The sequence below is a fragment of the Ursus americanus genome, chromosome 2 (assembly GCF_024610735.1).
Source record: "Ursus americanus isolate L20-20 chromosome 2, mUrsAme1.1.p, whole genome shotgun sequence".
In the NCBI taxonomy this organism is placed as follows: Eukaryota; Metazoa; Chordata; class Mammalia; order Carnivora; family Ursidae; genus Ursus; species Ursus americanus.
The window spans coordinates 33,496,935-33,513,185 of NC_142128.1; the positions used below are offsets into that span (position 1 = coordinate 33,496,935).

Consider the following 16,251-nt stretch of genomic DNA (forward strand, 5'->3'; position numbering starts at 1 on the left):
ATTTTTATGAATTCCCACGGCAATGCTTTGTGGTCCCCTCTTTACAGATGAGGACACTGAGGCACAGAGAGGTTAATGGTGGATCTGAAAGCAGATCTGTCTGACCCCAGAGTCGCTGAGTCGTAACACTGCATAGATGTCCATCCATTCACTCTGAACAAAGCACGGAGGAAGCGCCAACTAGAGGTGGCGGGCAGGCTTAGCAGCAGGGTTAAGGACATGGGGGGGTGTCTGGCACCAAGCTAGGATGATGCACTGGCAGTGCTCCCAACCCAGTGCCCCCAGAGCTAATGGGACGTGGGGCTCTATTATTAGAAGCAAAGACTGAACAAAGGAGGGCAGCATTGGCACTGGTTTAAGGACTCACTCATTCCATGAATATTCATGGTGCACCTACTATGTGCCCTTCCCTCCTCCCCCATGGGCACTGGGCACAGGGCACGGGGATCAGTCAGATGCAGTGTTTGCCTTCCAACCATGACCATGAGCAGAGCACCTAGAGGTGCTGCTGACACCACCCTGTTTCATCCCCAGAGCCCCAAGAGGTGAATGGCTATGTCACCACCCACTCTTCACAGATGTGGCAACTAAGGCGCTCCCTGGTAAGTGGGTGCAGGAGGTAACTTTGGGGTGTCTGTTCAGCACACTGTGTCTCCCCGCTCTCAGAAACCTCCCCCTCTGTCTACAGGGGTGCGGACCTGGCAGCCCTGTCCATGCTGTGTGAACCCCTGGCCACAGCTGACTGGACGGGGATAGGCCAGAGTCCTGGGAGCTGTGGGGTCTGCCACCTTCTACCCCAGGAGAGGAACCGGCATGCAAACAGGGTGTTTCAGGGCAGAACAGTGTGCCACAGAGAAGCAGCTGCAAGAGAGGATGGAGGCCCTGGATGCAGAGGCTCCCTGGTCCCACCTGAAGCCTGCAGCCCAGCCTGGCTGTGAGCGCACCACTCACTGCTGCACCTGTCAGGGCCAACCCGAGTCTCCCCAACCCCACATCCCTGGGGGTGAGCCGGTGCGGTGCGGTGGGGGAGGGCCAGGAGTGTCAGGCTCATAGATGTCCCTCCAACTGGAAGGAAACATCAGGACTGAGGGAGAAGCGTTCCCATCCTACTGGTCCAGAAGAAAGCTCCCTTTTCTGCCTTTTTTTTTTTTTTTTTTTTTAGCTTGCTTGAGTATCTGGATTTCTTTTGCTTACAAACACAGTCCAGCTAATAGCATGGTTAGAGACTCAGACTGAACTCCACATCTTGGGAGCGAGCTGGGAGTGCCTGACTGCTGCTCTCCTCCTCAGCACTGCAGGTGCAGGGTGTCTAAGGATAAAGTCTCTCCTGGGGCGGGGGGGGGATCTGGGAGGCATCCCAGGAGGAAGTGACTGTCGTCTGAGGGAGTGGGGTACGGTTCTGGAGGGTGCTTTATCCCCCTCAATGTGCCCAACCATCCAGCGGGAGGGTGTCTCCTGTGCTGGAGATGAGGGCATGGAATTTTGGAGGGGTTATGTATTTGGCCCTGGTTACAGGAAGGTCTGGGACTGTCCGAGCCCAAATCTCTTCCTTTAACTCATGACAACATCGATTAACTCAGCGAATAACAAAACATCTCATTCGTATCAGATACTGGGGCTTGATGAATACAAATGGTCTAGTTCAGAGAGGAAATTTTGCTGCTTTTCACCAGAGGAAATGTTATTGAGGAGAGCATGGGTCTGGAACGTGTGACCATAAATTAACTGAGAAACCATACTCTTCCCTTGATAACTCAATGGATTAAAAAAAAATTTTTTTAAATCTATTCCAGCAGCATAGCCAACTCAAAGCAAGCCTGTTAATTTAGCAGCACGGTGACTATGCAGAACCAGCGGCTGCTGTCTCTCATTTAAAACCATTTGTCTCAAACGGGAGCACTTAAGACTCCACACAATTTAATTTCCATTAAACATGTGTTTGAAAAAGCGAGAATCTCTGAGCACGCACATATTAACATTTGAATGCTCTGCAAAAGTGAGAGTCACCTGCACACTTTCAATTACAAAATGTCACAATGGGAAATATATGGCCGTGACATTTCGGTGGCCTGCAGTTGAAATTGACCTTATAACAAAACCTGATCTCTATCAGACATGAATTCTTAGCACAATACGCTTCCAACAATCAAAACAGTTGATGTCATGTGCGCACTTTCTCTAGCCCACTAATTCAATCAACAAAAATTAATTAGGTGCCTGTTACAGGCAAGGCACTGCATTATGTAGGTACTGAGATGGGCAAAACGCTCCTCTCTTTCTGAAGCTCATAATTTAGTGGCAGAGGAACGAGGGGAGAGAACAGGAGAATTTAATGCACTAGGCTGCTTTCCCTGTCATGTCAATAAATCCTTAAAATAACCTGGCAAGATATGTATATAAGAATTTTCCAGTTCACTGTCAACAAGTAAATCTGTATAAGATGGGATGAAATCATGACTTGTGCTGGTACAAATACATAAGGCGCTGAGGGAACACCCAGAGAGATTCATTCTGGTGGGGGTTACGATGCCAGTGAGCTGTCACCCAAGCTTCCCCTTTAAAGGTGAGCAGATTTTCAGAAGCCACAGAGGAAAGGGGAGGTAGAGGCTCGAGCAAATGCTCAGGGGTGATGAGACGTGGAATGGGCAAGAGTCGGGTACATGGCAAGGGCGGCCAGAACACAAAATCACAGAAGGAAGGGAAGGTGGAAGGGAAGAGGAGGCACAGGGTTGGCTGGAGACCCCCTCAATGTGGGGCAGGGGGAGCCCAGCTCTTCCATCTTATTCAGAAGGGTCCTGCTCAGCCAGGTCCACAAGAGGGGTACACAGAACAAGCCACGCGTCAGTGAGATGCTGGGGTCACTGTCAGCTGAGGAGGGGGGCTCCCGAGGCATGTCAGAGGGCACCTACTGGGGTGAGGGTTGAGAGGGAGGAAGGAGCCAGAGACTAGCTTCTAAATCCCCAGACTTTAAGACTTACAGATTCCTTGAAAAGTTAAACATAGGATTACCATATGGCCCAGCAATTTCACCCCTTTTGTTGTTGCTGTTTTTTTTTTTTTTAAGATTTTATTTATTTATGTGACAGAGAGACAGCCAGCGAGAGAGGGAACACAGCAGGGGGAGCAGGAGAGGAAGAAGCAGGCTCCCAGTGGAGGAGCCCGATGTGGGGCTCGATCCCGGAATGCCAGGATCACGCCCTGAGCCGAAGGCAGACGCTTTAACGACTGCGCTACCCAGGCGCCCCAGTTGCTGTTGTTTTTTAAGTAAGCTCCATGCCCAGCGCAGAACCCAATGTGGGGCTCGAACGCACTGAGTGTGAGATCAAGACCTGAGCTGAGACCAAGAGTCAGACGCTCAACCGACTGAGCCACCCAGGCGCCCCCAGCAATTCTGCTCCTAAGTGTACATCCCAAAGAATGGAAAATAAGAGCTCAAACAGATACATGTACACACACATTGATATCGGCACCATTCACAACACCTAAGCTGGAAGTCACTCAAGCGTACGTCAATGGCCGAACAGGTAAACCACATGGAGTCCTTCTCCACCATAATGAGGAATGACGTGCTGAGAGATGCTACAAAGTGGATGAACCATAAACACCTGACACTCCATGCAAGACTCCAGACACACAGGGCCACACATGGGTTCCATTCGTATGGAACGTCTATTACGGGTACATCCAAAGAGACTGAAAGCAGGTGAGTGGTTGCGAGAACTGAGGAGAGGGGCCAGTGGGGGAGACTGTCTGACGGGGTTTCTGTTTGGGATGATGAGAAAGTTCTGGACCTGGTGGTGATGTCTGTCTCATTGTGAATGTGCCAAAGGCACTGAGCTGTTCACTTACAGTGGTTAATCGGTAATCTCGTTTTATGTGAATTTGACTGCAATAAGAAAATAAAAGTAAACAAGAGAATTACAGAGCTGGCCCTCCCTTTTACAGATGGGAGACAAGATAAGGGTGTGAGGTCATGCAGGCCTGTGGTGGAGTTCCTGCCTGCTACAGCTTGTCATTTATCCTGCTTGCTTCAGTCACTCCCTTAGCAGATATCACTGTGTCCTGCCATATGCCAGGCGTTGTGTGTAGGTGCCGGAGATGAACCAGTGACCAAGACTGAGATTAAACAGAGCTGTGATAGATTAGTGATGTCTGTCATGGGTGCTGTAATAGACACTACAGATACGTGTGCGGTGCCTGGAGCCTGGGCTTCAGCTCTAAAGCTCACTGTCTTATGTAACTAACAGAGCAAAACTGACGAAAATGCTCTGAGCCTCGGTGTCCTTATTTTTGGGATGGGGAGAGCGATGCCTCTCTTACTGGTTGTGCTGGGAATTAGGCACAACTGATGTGAACAGCCTGGCGGATCATTTGAGTTTCCTCCTGTCTCTGACTTGTCCCTCCCTTTTGTATTCTCCGCTGATGATGCAGTGCTTGATTCTAGAGCTCTGTGGTCTGAGGTCCATGGAGATTTCTGGGGTCACCGAGGGAAGGAGTCCAAAAGAAGGCAGATTCTCCCTGGGGACATGCCCTGGAGCCTCTCAGATGCAAGGCAGTCACCAAGGAAGGCTCCCTTTCCCCAATGGTGATGGCAGGGAGCTGGGAGCCTAGGGGTCCCACTTGGGGGCAAGTCCCTGAACCGCTCGGGCACGAACTGCATCATCTCGCCTAGATAGGGGCACCTATACCCTCGGTGCTCTCTTGGCTTCCTCTCTTGCTTTCCTTCCATCATTTTCTACGTGGTCCTCAACATTTTTAAGGATAATTCATCTCACATCACTTTCCTGGCTGAAACACTCCAATCACACTTAGAAAAATGCAAACCCCGAGAGAGGGGATCAGGCTTTCCTTGTTCTCCGGGGTACCCAGAGCTCAGCGCAGTTCCCAGGTCAATTTATGCAGCGAGTGAACTCAACATGTCTGAGCTGTGAAACGGGGACAGCAACAGCTGCTTTTTAAAAAGATCCATCGGAGGACTCATATGAAAATTAGTGCGCAGGTCTGAAATTTGTGCTAAAACAACAGCTTCACACTAATATTCCCCTCCGCCCAAGTCTGGAGTCATTGTGTACATGACTGTCTACCACAGCCCTTGCTTGGCTCAGGAACTAAAGACACATGCCTCTCCTGGCCTCAGTTTCCCTGCGTGTTGGATCACATAGTTTCCATGGCCCCTTTTAACCCCAAGAACCATCTGGCCAGCATGCCGAGAGACCCACTGCATTGCTCCCGACCCCCTACTCCTGCCCCAGAGGCGGTATGAGCATCTATGTTTCTGCTCTGTTCCCCACGCCCTATGCGATCTGCACATCTGGAGACAGATATCAGTCAGGTGTCAAAGGCAGGCTAGCATCACACAAGGATATCGTTCCTTGATGTGATTAGAACTGAAAGGGAAATTAAAATCAACCCATAAACTACATAGAATAGGAACTATCCCAGCACATGGTGGGTGAGGGTAATTTTTGTTTGAGGCATGCGGACACCTACAAGAAAGGCAGTTTCTTATTGTGTGCCTCTGTCAAAAGAAGTGGCAAACCCTGGTCCAACCAGACAGCAAGCCCTCCAGGCCCACCCGCCTCTCACCATCCCCTTTTCTTTAATTAAAATGCTAATTAGTTCTCTCTGCTCCCTCTTATCTCCTGCATTCCTGTATTCGGGCATTTGGAGGGTGGGATGGGATGGGGAGAGGCCTGTGCAGTGTTTAAATCAATGGGGCAAAGGGGAATTCAGGGAAAGGGCGAAAAAAGAAAATGCTCTGGAGGAAGAAGAAAAGTCATCAAAGTGTTGGCTGCTGTTTATTGCTCACTTGCTATATGCGATGTACCTTCATACGTAATTTCAGGCATCCGCAGGATGGCAGTCTCAGAAGGCTGATGGGCTGTTCCAGGGTCTCCGAGCTCAGAGCCAGTGGTTCTTACCCTCAGCTGCCTGTGAGAGTCTCCAGGAGCATAACACCTACGGTGGGCTCCACCTGGCACAACTAACCCAGAGTCTCACAGGTGTGACAAGGGCACTGGTGAAGCCCCCGAGGGGAGGCTGAGAACTACTGTCATAAGAGGTGGATGATGGACCCCACTTGACCCAGGTCTACATGATCCCCATCTCTCTAGAAATGGAGGTTTTCTGACTGTGAGAGTTAAACATCTTAAAAATACAGGGAGAAAGAGGCCCATGCTGGCCATTTGGAGAGGTTGTGCAGGGTGCTGAATGTGAAACCAGACTCCTTTACTTGCTGTGTGACCTTGGGCATGTTAAGTAACCTCTCTGTGCCCCCATTTTGCTCATCTGTAAAATGGGGCTAATACCCCTCGAACCTAACTCATGGGCTAGCACAGTGTGAACTGAGACGTGACACTTGGGTCCCTGCTGTATCCTCAGTCCCAGAGCAGTGCCTGGCTGCAAACAATCTTTGAAAAAATAGTAAGGGCTCCATAAACATCCTGAAGATGGTGTCTGACTCACCTTTCCACTATGTTGCCTCGCAGGCCCCATGAACACAAATCTCTGCATGAGACATTGGCTAGAAATGGACCCCCAGGCCTCTCTGGGGCCCCAAAAGATGCTCTGTCTCTCATTCTCCTATCTGCTCTCGGGGCCAAGACAAAAGTGCTGGCTGAGGCGTGGGACATTCCTTTCCCGTCTGCAGCCCTGGCTGTCTGTTGGCTTTTCTGCAGACTCAATGGGACACAATGACACACAATAACCAAGTGCGCCTCTGTTGTCAGGGCCAAGGGTCGCCATGGCAACCAACAAAGCCAGAGCCCTGGGCCTGTGCAGATGGCTAACAGGGCCCCATTCACCCGGCTGTGATGGATGGCGCTGGGACAGAAGGCTTTATCTGGGACCTGGCTTCCCTCCTCCAGCGCCAGCTCCCGCAGCCTCTCTGGCTGTCTCCGCAGCACGGGCCCCAGCCCTCCCTCCCTGCGTGCATGCTGTCCTATGACCTGCCTCTTGCGGCATCATACAATCATCAGTGACTCGTACAAGGGGAGGGCGATACTGTTCTTGGAGACGGTCAAGTGTTAACTCCTCTGAAAGGCAGAGGTGCAGCTGAGAAAGTCACGTGAGTCAGAAATGGGGTCCAGATATGGCATACACTAGCTGGATGACTCTGCACTCATTGTGCAACTCACCAGGGCCTCATGTTCCCCATCTGTGAAATGGGAAGAATGAAAGCTACCCATGAGGCATGAGCGCTTTGCTGCTAGAAGGCAGGTGGCCCCCAGCCTGTGAACAGGGGAAAGGGGAAAGAGAACAGACAAGGCTTCAAATCCAAGCCCTCCAAATGGGAAAGACAAAGAAGCCTTTGTTCTGGGGGTAGCACATATTTGGAAGGAAGCGTTTGCAACTGTTGAGTTAGTTTTGTATTTCTGACCCTACAAGGGTGAAGGATTGAAGGAACAGAATCTGGTTGGAAAGGATGCTTGTGCCAACGCGGAAGAAGCTACCCCAGGTGAAAGCTGCAGAAGGAGGGTCTGGCCTTTAAAATCTGTTTGATTCCACAGGTGTGTACAGAGCACCAGTGCTTAAGCCCCCAAGATGCCATGCCAAACAAGGACATGTCCCGCTTTGTTCTCAGGGAAGAGAGCCAACAATAAAGAAATGAGGTCCGGGATTGGAGGAGATACATTGCCTGTTCAGAGAAAACAAACCATTTGAAAGACTCCAGGCGCTGCTAAGGATGCAAATACCACAGCAGGTAACAAAGGAGCCGATTTCTTCCCTTCAAGGTCTGCAGGGCGGGCAACTCAGGAACACTGTTGCTCATTCGAGCTACCACATGTGCCTGACAGTGTTCTACCTTCCCTTGGAGCTCTTTTCACTTTTCAACAATTCAAAGGCTTGTTCATTTCTATGTGCATGCAGGGATCTGCTACAATTCAATGAACCAATGCCTACCATGTCAAGGCTCAACACACGGTGTTGCCTGTTCCCAGAAGGCAAATGGTACTCTTCCCATTTTTCAGGTGGGGGAGAGGCTCAGAGAGGTTTTTTCACTTGCACAAGGTCACACAGCTGAAGACAATGGAGCTGGGTGAGAACCAGGGCTGTGTCAGATTGAAGACCGAGACCTGGCCCCATTGCCAGGATGGTGGCTTCAGTCCTTACCCAGAAATCTCATTAGACAACTTAGGTCATTACATACAATTTTTACAGGAACCAAGAACTTCAAACCAACAGTTACCACTGTCTGCAGCCTTCCCAAAGACTCTACTCTTTTGGCCACATGTTCACTGGTAGGGGCCTACGACTGCCCTGACGATTCCAACCTCAGGTCACACTTGGGCTTTTCCCTGTGCCCCAACACTTGTCTCTGCTGTCCCTTCCAGGGTGCAGAGGCCCCTATTCTATGAGGAGCCCCATGGAATGGAGGGTCCTGGAAGAACTGGCATCATTAGAGGTCCTTAGTACTTAAGACAGCTCCAGGTAATGGAGAAATCTTGCTGAGTATTTTAAACATAAATCTGTGAAAAAGAGTTTGTCCACCATTTCTTATTTCCTAATTTTTCTGGCTCTTTAAACATTTTGGTGCAGGTGAGCCCATGGAGGGTGGGTCCAGGGATATAGTCATGAAAAAGCACCCCAATTCATCACCTTCTGTAAAGATTATTCCAATCACACACAGGCAGGCTCACCCCTTGCTTTGCATGTGACCACGGTGGCTGTCAGTCACATGACCGTGGCCAAACCGGCAGGCCTTCCCAATGGGAGACTTCAAAAGTTCTCTCGCACAGCCCTAACTCCCTGCCCGGTAGCTTGCTCTTCTGAGACAGAACACATAATCTGTTCACTTAGGGAGCGCTTGGAGTCATCCCCCGGGGCGTCAGAGGGCAGATGGCGGGAGCCATTAACCGCACAGCTGACACTGCCTTGTTTAGCTTATTTTGCAAAAGGAGAGGGGCCTCCGGAGGACAAAAACGTGGCACCAAAGAGAGAGCTCGGATTTAAGCCTGGAGAAGAAGGCTTAGCGGCTTTCAAGGCCAGAAATGTGTCACTTTTGCCTAAAAACAAGCAAACAAAAACAACTGCTTTCCCTCTGTTTTGTCTACACAGAGCCAAACATCTGGAGTGGATACAACTGGGATGGAATGTATCCTGGGCTGGCCCCCTCCATGGCAGGGAAAGCCATCCAGGTGTCCCAGCGTCCCTGGTGCCTTGACTTCCATCGGGAGGCTTCTCCACCTTCCATCCCTTTAAGAGAAGTGCCTCTGTTTTAGGACTTTTTTTTTTTTTCAAGGATTTATTTATTTGAGAGAGAGAGAGCAGGGGAGGGGCTGAGGGAGAGAGAGGATCTCAAGCAGACTCCCCGCTGAGAATGGAGCCCAACAGGGGCTTGACCCCATGACCTTGAGATCAGGACCTGACTTGAAATCAAGAGCTGGATGCTCAACCGACTGAGCAACCCAGGTGCCCATTTTACGACTTTTTGATACCTTTAGGGGAAAACAAACTTGCTAAGTGAAAAAAGCGAGTCCCTGAAATGATACTCCTTGAGATGTACAGAAACCCTGGTTATCCTCCAGGGAAAAGAGAAGAGTTGGGGGAACAGGCTGAAGGGGAACAGCTACATAACGCAGCTGCCCAGTCCCACTCTGACTTGAATATTTCCTGTCTCCCACTACCCCCAGAATTAAGGCCAGGTGCTTGGCCGCCTACACGGTTGCCCTTCCCTGCCCTGTAGACACTGACCTGCTCACACTCTGCTCTTTCCTGCCTCCAGGTCATCCATCACCCACGTGCTAATGTCTGTCAAAATGTCTTTCCTGGTCCTCCCCCCCCCTACCGCCTCCTGTTTATATTCCCTTAACTCTTGTGTGCTTTTTCATCGTGCACCTCTGGCCACCTCTACCAGGAAGCCTTCCTGATTCACCAGTTCAGGGTTAGGTGCCACTCATGTGTATTTTATTCAGCAACCTAACTTCATTTTTTAATGAAAATGTTCACATACTCAGGGTAAACCTGGCTGTACCCACCAACTCATATCAACAACTGCGAGCGTTTGCCATGTGTACGTTATCTATAAACTTATATGCATATTCTTTTCCAATTCACCTATAATGTGACAATCTCTGTCTCTCCCTTTAGCCAGGGAAATTCATTCATTCATTCATTCATTCATTCATTCATTCATTCATTCATTCATTCATGGATTCATTGTCAGGTATTTCCTGACCGCTTACTGCCTGAAGATGCAATACTAAACCCTAAGGACCCAGGTGCAGGGGAGAACCGGAACCAAAGCCGCAGAGTCTCTGCCTTCTGTTCCAATGGAAGGAACAGACAATAAATAATTTCACATTGTGATAAGGATCATCAGCGTCACTTGATAGTAGGCGACTGATTCGGCTCAGCAGCCCCACATCACACAGGGAAGGCTCAATAAACGTGCTCAATGCTCTGACCGTGGGGTCCCACTGAGACAGCCTGTGTTCTTGGTCACTATGGCAAGGGTGACAAAGAGGGGGACCGAGATGACTGGGGATCCATCTACCTGCTTAGGCCTGGCCCCCCCCCCCAGTTGGCTCTCAGGATAGCTTTTCGAGAGTGGGAACATCTGGCTCACAACACCAAAGAGTCACGAGAGATTTTATAAACACTCCCTGTCTGTGTTCTTTCCCTATTGCTCTGAGGGGCTTTAACATCAAGGTGAGGAAAGAAACACAAACAACAAACACAACGCAAGAGGGTGGTTCCAGCCCTCTGGTGTGGACTCTGGGGGCTCGGCGAACCCGGTGAATCTGTGTGTTTAAGGGTCAGGGGCCTGCGCTGTGTCACACATCTTGGAAGCCCCAGGACCAGGCTTCAAATCCAAGTCTGCGGGACTCTGTGGCTGGTGCCGTTCTGCTTCCCTGCGCAGAGAAGTTAAGTCAAGGGCCCAAGTTCATCCGACAAAGAAGGATCAGTGATCTCAGCTTTTAATTCCTGAGTTAGTTCTTCCAAGTTCAGCGTTCTTTCTGCCCACTGTGCTGCCTTGCAAATATTATTTCGGCCACTCGACAAACTCTTTAGGTATAAAAATCAGTATCTTGGGGCATTTCGAGGAGGAAGGAAAGAGGAAAAAAGGCTGGCCCGCAGCAATGACCCCACCAGAGGGTGCCTGATGGAATTTGGGGGGAGACGTGGGTCTAAGCTAGAACACCAGGGCTGGAGTCTGGTTTAAAGAAACATGGAAATTGATCCCCTGGGCTGTCACCTGCTGGCTGGTTCGGTTTACAGTCATGATGGAGTAGCAGGTAATCTGGTCGAAGGCAGGGCTGTCCCACAGAAATAAAATGTGAGCCTCAAATGCGACCCACATAAGTCATTTTATACTTTCTAGGGCCACGCTAAAAAAGGAAAATCAGGGGCGCCTGGCAGGCTCAGTCGGTGGAGCATACGGCTCCTGATCTCAGGGTTGTAGGTTCCAGTCTCATGTTGGGTGTAGAGGTTACTTAAAAATAGAATCTTAAAAAAAAGTCAAAACTGGTGAAATCTAGTAATCTTATTTAACCCAACATATCTAAAAATAGAATCATCTCAACATGTAATGAATATGATTATTAAGATATTTTACATTCCTTTCTTTTTTTTGTACGACATCTTCGAAGCCTGGTCTAAGTTTTACACCCACGGCACATCTGTATCTGGACGAGCCTCATCTCAGGTGCTTGCCTGTCACACTTGGGGAGTGGCCACCGTGCTGGACGCTGCAGGCTGACACACTGTGTTGGGGCTGGGGTGGGCCTGAAGTAGTGGACGTGTCTGGCCGGGCCTGTCTGAGCTGCGATGTGGTGACAGGGAGTTTAGTGTAAGAGCTGCTCCCGGTGGCTGTGCAGACAGGACTGGTGAGTGGGACCCAGTGCAAAAATGAATATTCAAAGCTCCTTGTCGAGAAATGATTAAGAATTTCAAGATGGTGACAGTAGAGCATTAAACCAAGTGTGGGGAAGGGCCCTGGTGAGCGCGGGCCCTGTGTGACCACATGGGTCACAAGCCCGGGAGGCCGATCCTGGGTGCAGACGAGAAAGACCCTTCCGGCGCATTCATCCTTGGTGCTGGGACGGCACTAACAAGCGTAACCAGCAACCACAGCTACAAACATTTACCGACCGCCGACTCTGGGCCAAGCCCTGTGCTAAGCTCTTTACGCACGATACGGCACCTTCAAATTTCCGAACAATCCTATAAGTAGTTGCTATCACTCTCCGTTAACAAAACAAACCAAAACAATAGAACAAGAGCATTCCATAAACCCTGAGCACAAACGGTCTGAGACACAAGTACATCAAACTCAGGCAATTTCTCACTGACACAATGCCATTACCTAATAGCCCACATTCAAGTTCACCCACTTGTCCCTGAAACGTCTTTCATACTTGTTCTTTGTGTTCCTGGCGCCACCGCAGGACCGCGCGGCTGCGTCCGCTCACGTGGCTCCTTGCTCTCTTTTAACCTGGAACCGTCTCAGCCGTCCTGCCTTTCATGACACGGGCCCTGTAAGAGTCCAGGCCAGTTGCTCTGTATGTATTTCATCTTAAGGTCCTTGTAAAACAGACTGCAGCTCAAGGGCACAGGGAAAAAGGTCTGCAGGGTGCGTAACGCCAGGGGTACTAGGTATCGGGGGGCAGGTGGGAGAGGGCGTACAGCACCAGGTCTACTCGGAAGTTAAGATTCCCTGGAGGCAGGGACAGCGGAGGTTTAAAGGTGATGAGGGCCTTGCCAGGTGGACGAAGGGGGTGAGGCCGTTGTAGATGGAGGCCACGGCGTAGGGGGACAAGACTGCCATCCTGGAGGATATTCGAAGGGCAGCAGTCCTCTGAGGGTGAGGGAACCAGGCCAGGGGACTGGGGACTGTCCCTCCTTGGCCTGCAGCCTTCCTGAGGCCATCCCGTCTCTGACCCCGTCCTCTCTCCCAAGGTGCCCCAGACGTGGCCAGCCTGCAGTCAGCATTCACCCCGAGAGGCCGGCCACCAAGTCTCCCCAGTGTTCAGGGTCAGGCGAAGCACGAAGGATTCCCTTCCAGGGGTGCTGTGGCCACCGGCTCTTGCACGCTAACTACAAAACGGCAAGTCATCCGGATTCCCACACTGCGCCCTGCAAGTGAAATTTTGCTTTCTAAACCTGCTTCCTTCGTACTGCCTCTCGGGGCACGGGCTGCCGCCGTGAAAAAAACCCCAACAAACTCAAAATGAACTTCTAATTGACCTCAGAAGTGTGAGATGTGAGGGGAGTCACCGCCCAAAGCTCCCTCCTACATGCTCTTCGCATGGGCCATCCTGGCTGTCGCGCAAAAGATTCTCACGGCAAACTCTGGTCCCGTGGAGGGCAAAGCAAAGTGCCCTTGATGCCCTCCCCTCCCCCACCCTGGGCCTTCCATTCCCGAGTTTCAAAGAGACAGGTGTATGTGTGAGTGTGCTGTTTGAGTCCTCAGAATGTAAAGGAATGATTTATTTTAGCGCTTGAGCAAAAATACCTTTCAAGGTGACCCTTGCTTTATTTCCTGGGGACAGAAGGCAGACGCCTGTAGAAATGCTTCTGCAAGCCCACGGGCAAAAGCAAATCCCTTATCTGTCATTTTAATACCATTTTTATTTTGTTCCCACTTTATTTTTTTTTTATTTTTTTTCTTCTCCCCCCCACTCTGTTCCCACTTTAAAGGGGCTCATCCCACTGTGCTCCTGCCACTGAGCATCCTTGAAAAATCTGTCGCGTACAGTTGTGCGTCCTTCAGACCAAAAGCCACACACACACGCACTTGCACACACGCGCACAGGTACACACATGGGCACACACACTTGCACACCCAGCAGCACAGATAACAGCCACTGACACATGTTGAGACACACCTCCATATACCAGTAGATACACGCAAATACATCTCTCTCTCTCTCTCTCTCTCTCTCTCTCTCACACACACACACACACACACACACACACACACACACACACACGTCTGCACTCACAGTGCCTGGTAGTCAGGGTCCTGCAGCAAGGCCAGCTCCCGCCTGCTTAAAACGCCTTCTCTATGCCATTCTGCGGAGTCCCAGGGATGAGACTGGCTGGGTTCATCCTAAGAGGTGCCTTGGGGTACCAGCTCCCCCTTAGGAGGATGCTCCGGACTTCCAGGCAGTCCCCGAAACATGCGCTCAGGTACGGGAGGGAGGAAAAGAGCCTCAGAAGCAAAGCAGGTTTGAGCAAAGGACGCTCTCAGCCAGTTCCCAGCAAGTGCTAGAGGCAGGGGGATGGAGAGGGGGTGAAGGAGGAGGGCGGGAAGAGAGTGAGAGGCTGAGAGGTAGCTTCACAAAGAGGTTTCAGGCAGAAACAGAAAGGAAAAGATCCATACAGAAACAAAGACAGAGGCTGAAAAAAAAAAGATAGATAAACGTGCAGAGAAAAATAGAACATGGGCTGTTTAGACGTTTTTAAGCCCAGCTCAGTTGAGACCGGAAGGATGAGCCACCTGACATGGGACCTTCTGAAATAGGCTCTCTGCCTGCCCCCCCCACCCCCGCTTCTCCATCCAGGGGCCTCTTGCCAGATTTTTCTCTCATAGGCTCGGGACCCCTGGAGTACAAAGCAGTGATCCAAGGCTTCCAATTTCTAAATGAACCCCCTCCGCCCTCCTGTGGGGGCGGCACAGCAGATCTGCCTATGGCATGGCCCCAGACATGAAGGGGCTCTGAGGGGCACCAAGTCATCTCCAAGACCACCCCCCCCCCCGCCGCCCCCGAGCCAGAGGGGTGGTTCTGGCTGTGACCATCCACGTGACCTCCTCTCCAGGTGGGGGTTTGGGGCATCAATTACTATAGCCCCCCCAGTATAGCCCAAGCTGGGGTCAATGCCTGTGGGGGGGGGGCAGAGAGGAAATGGGGATGGTTGGCTGCAAGATGGGGAGGGGAGAAGGAGGGGCGACACAGAGCTTTCGGTCAGGTGCAGCTCATCAGTTGCCATGACGACAGCAAGGGGGTGGGGGCACCCGGATGGGAGGCTGCGAGAGACATGTTGGTTCTAAATCACGGTGACAGTACTTCAGTTGAGCTATTACGCTGTTGCTGTGGCAACCAATGGGATCAAATCGCAGAGGAAATCTATAATTATTACAAGCCAGATCCAACGAACTTGGCGCAGTAATCAGCTCATTAGGGCAATTCAACGTTAACTCTGGGAGGGAGCAACGCCGACCCCCAGCCCCCAACTCTGGGAAGAATAAGGCCAAAGATACCCTGTAAGGCACATCTGTTGGTGCCACAGATGGGAATCCAGGAGGCTCTCTTAGCCAAAGGAGGAGAATACCTATTAAGTGAAACCACATGAAATCGCCAACCTTTGACCATTGAAAAATATTTTCCATGAATTTACTGTGGAAATTTCCAACCTACAGGAACACTGAATTTGACAGTGAATACCTGTATACTGCCTCCACCCCCAGCTCCTGCTGACCCCATTGTACCATGCTTGCTTTATCACACGTCTACCCTGCTATCTACCCGTTAATCCTCTGTTTCTGGCGCGTTTCAAAGTAAATTGCAGACATGGTGATGTGCCTGTCCCCCTCAAATACTTTAGCCTGCATAAAATTAAGGATTCTGTCATTTTTGAAAAACAAAGGCAGCAATTTCATACGGTTCAATCTAAACAGAATAAAGTCTAGATTTCTATCATCCATCTACCCATCTGTCCATCTATCCATCCATCCTTCTGTCCATCTACCCACCCATCCATCCGTCTTCTCTTCCATTCACCCATCCACCTGTCTGTCCATCCATCTGTCCATCCATCCACCCACGCACCCATCCATCCATGCACTCCAGGGAGAGCTCATGTACACTCACGATTTCCACAGAAGATTCACCATCCCCAAATCTTCCTTCCTGGGCCAGTAGACACCACCAACAGGATGTCCTGCATACCGAGCTCAGTAGGTTCTCAGCTAAAATCATCGTTTTCCCTTCACACACTTATTGCCTTTCCTATGTGCAGCATCTCAGTAAACACACCCGATTTGCTCAAGTAGGAAGCCCGAGACCCATGCTTGGTTCCTCCGTCCCGTTCCCTTCGCTCAGCACCACACCCTGGATTTGGCCTCCACTGTAGCTCTAACCTCCACGCCCCCTCTTGCTCTTCCCCTTGGATCAGGTCCCCAGTTTCCTGGCTGGACAGCTGCCCCAGCCTCCCAGCGGCCACCTTGCACTCCCTCTGCTTTTTGCACACTGCCCTCCAGTCATGAACTATCTGGCCATGTGGATAGTGTGGGGGAATGGGCACCTC

General features: G+C 50.8%; 1 protein-coding gene across 1 annotated transcript in view; it reads right to left on the reverse strand.

Moving 5' to 3' along the window:
• Nucleotides 1-16,251, reverse strand: part of ABAT (4-aminobutyrate aminotransferase) — an 80,828-nt gene that overhangs the window by 37,916 nt on the left and 26,661 nt on the right. The gene's annotated exons all lie outside the window — the stretch shown is intronic.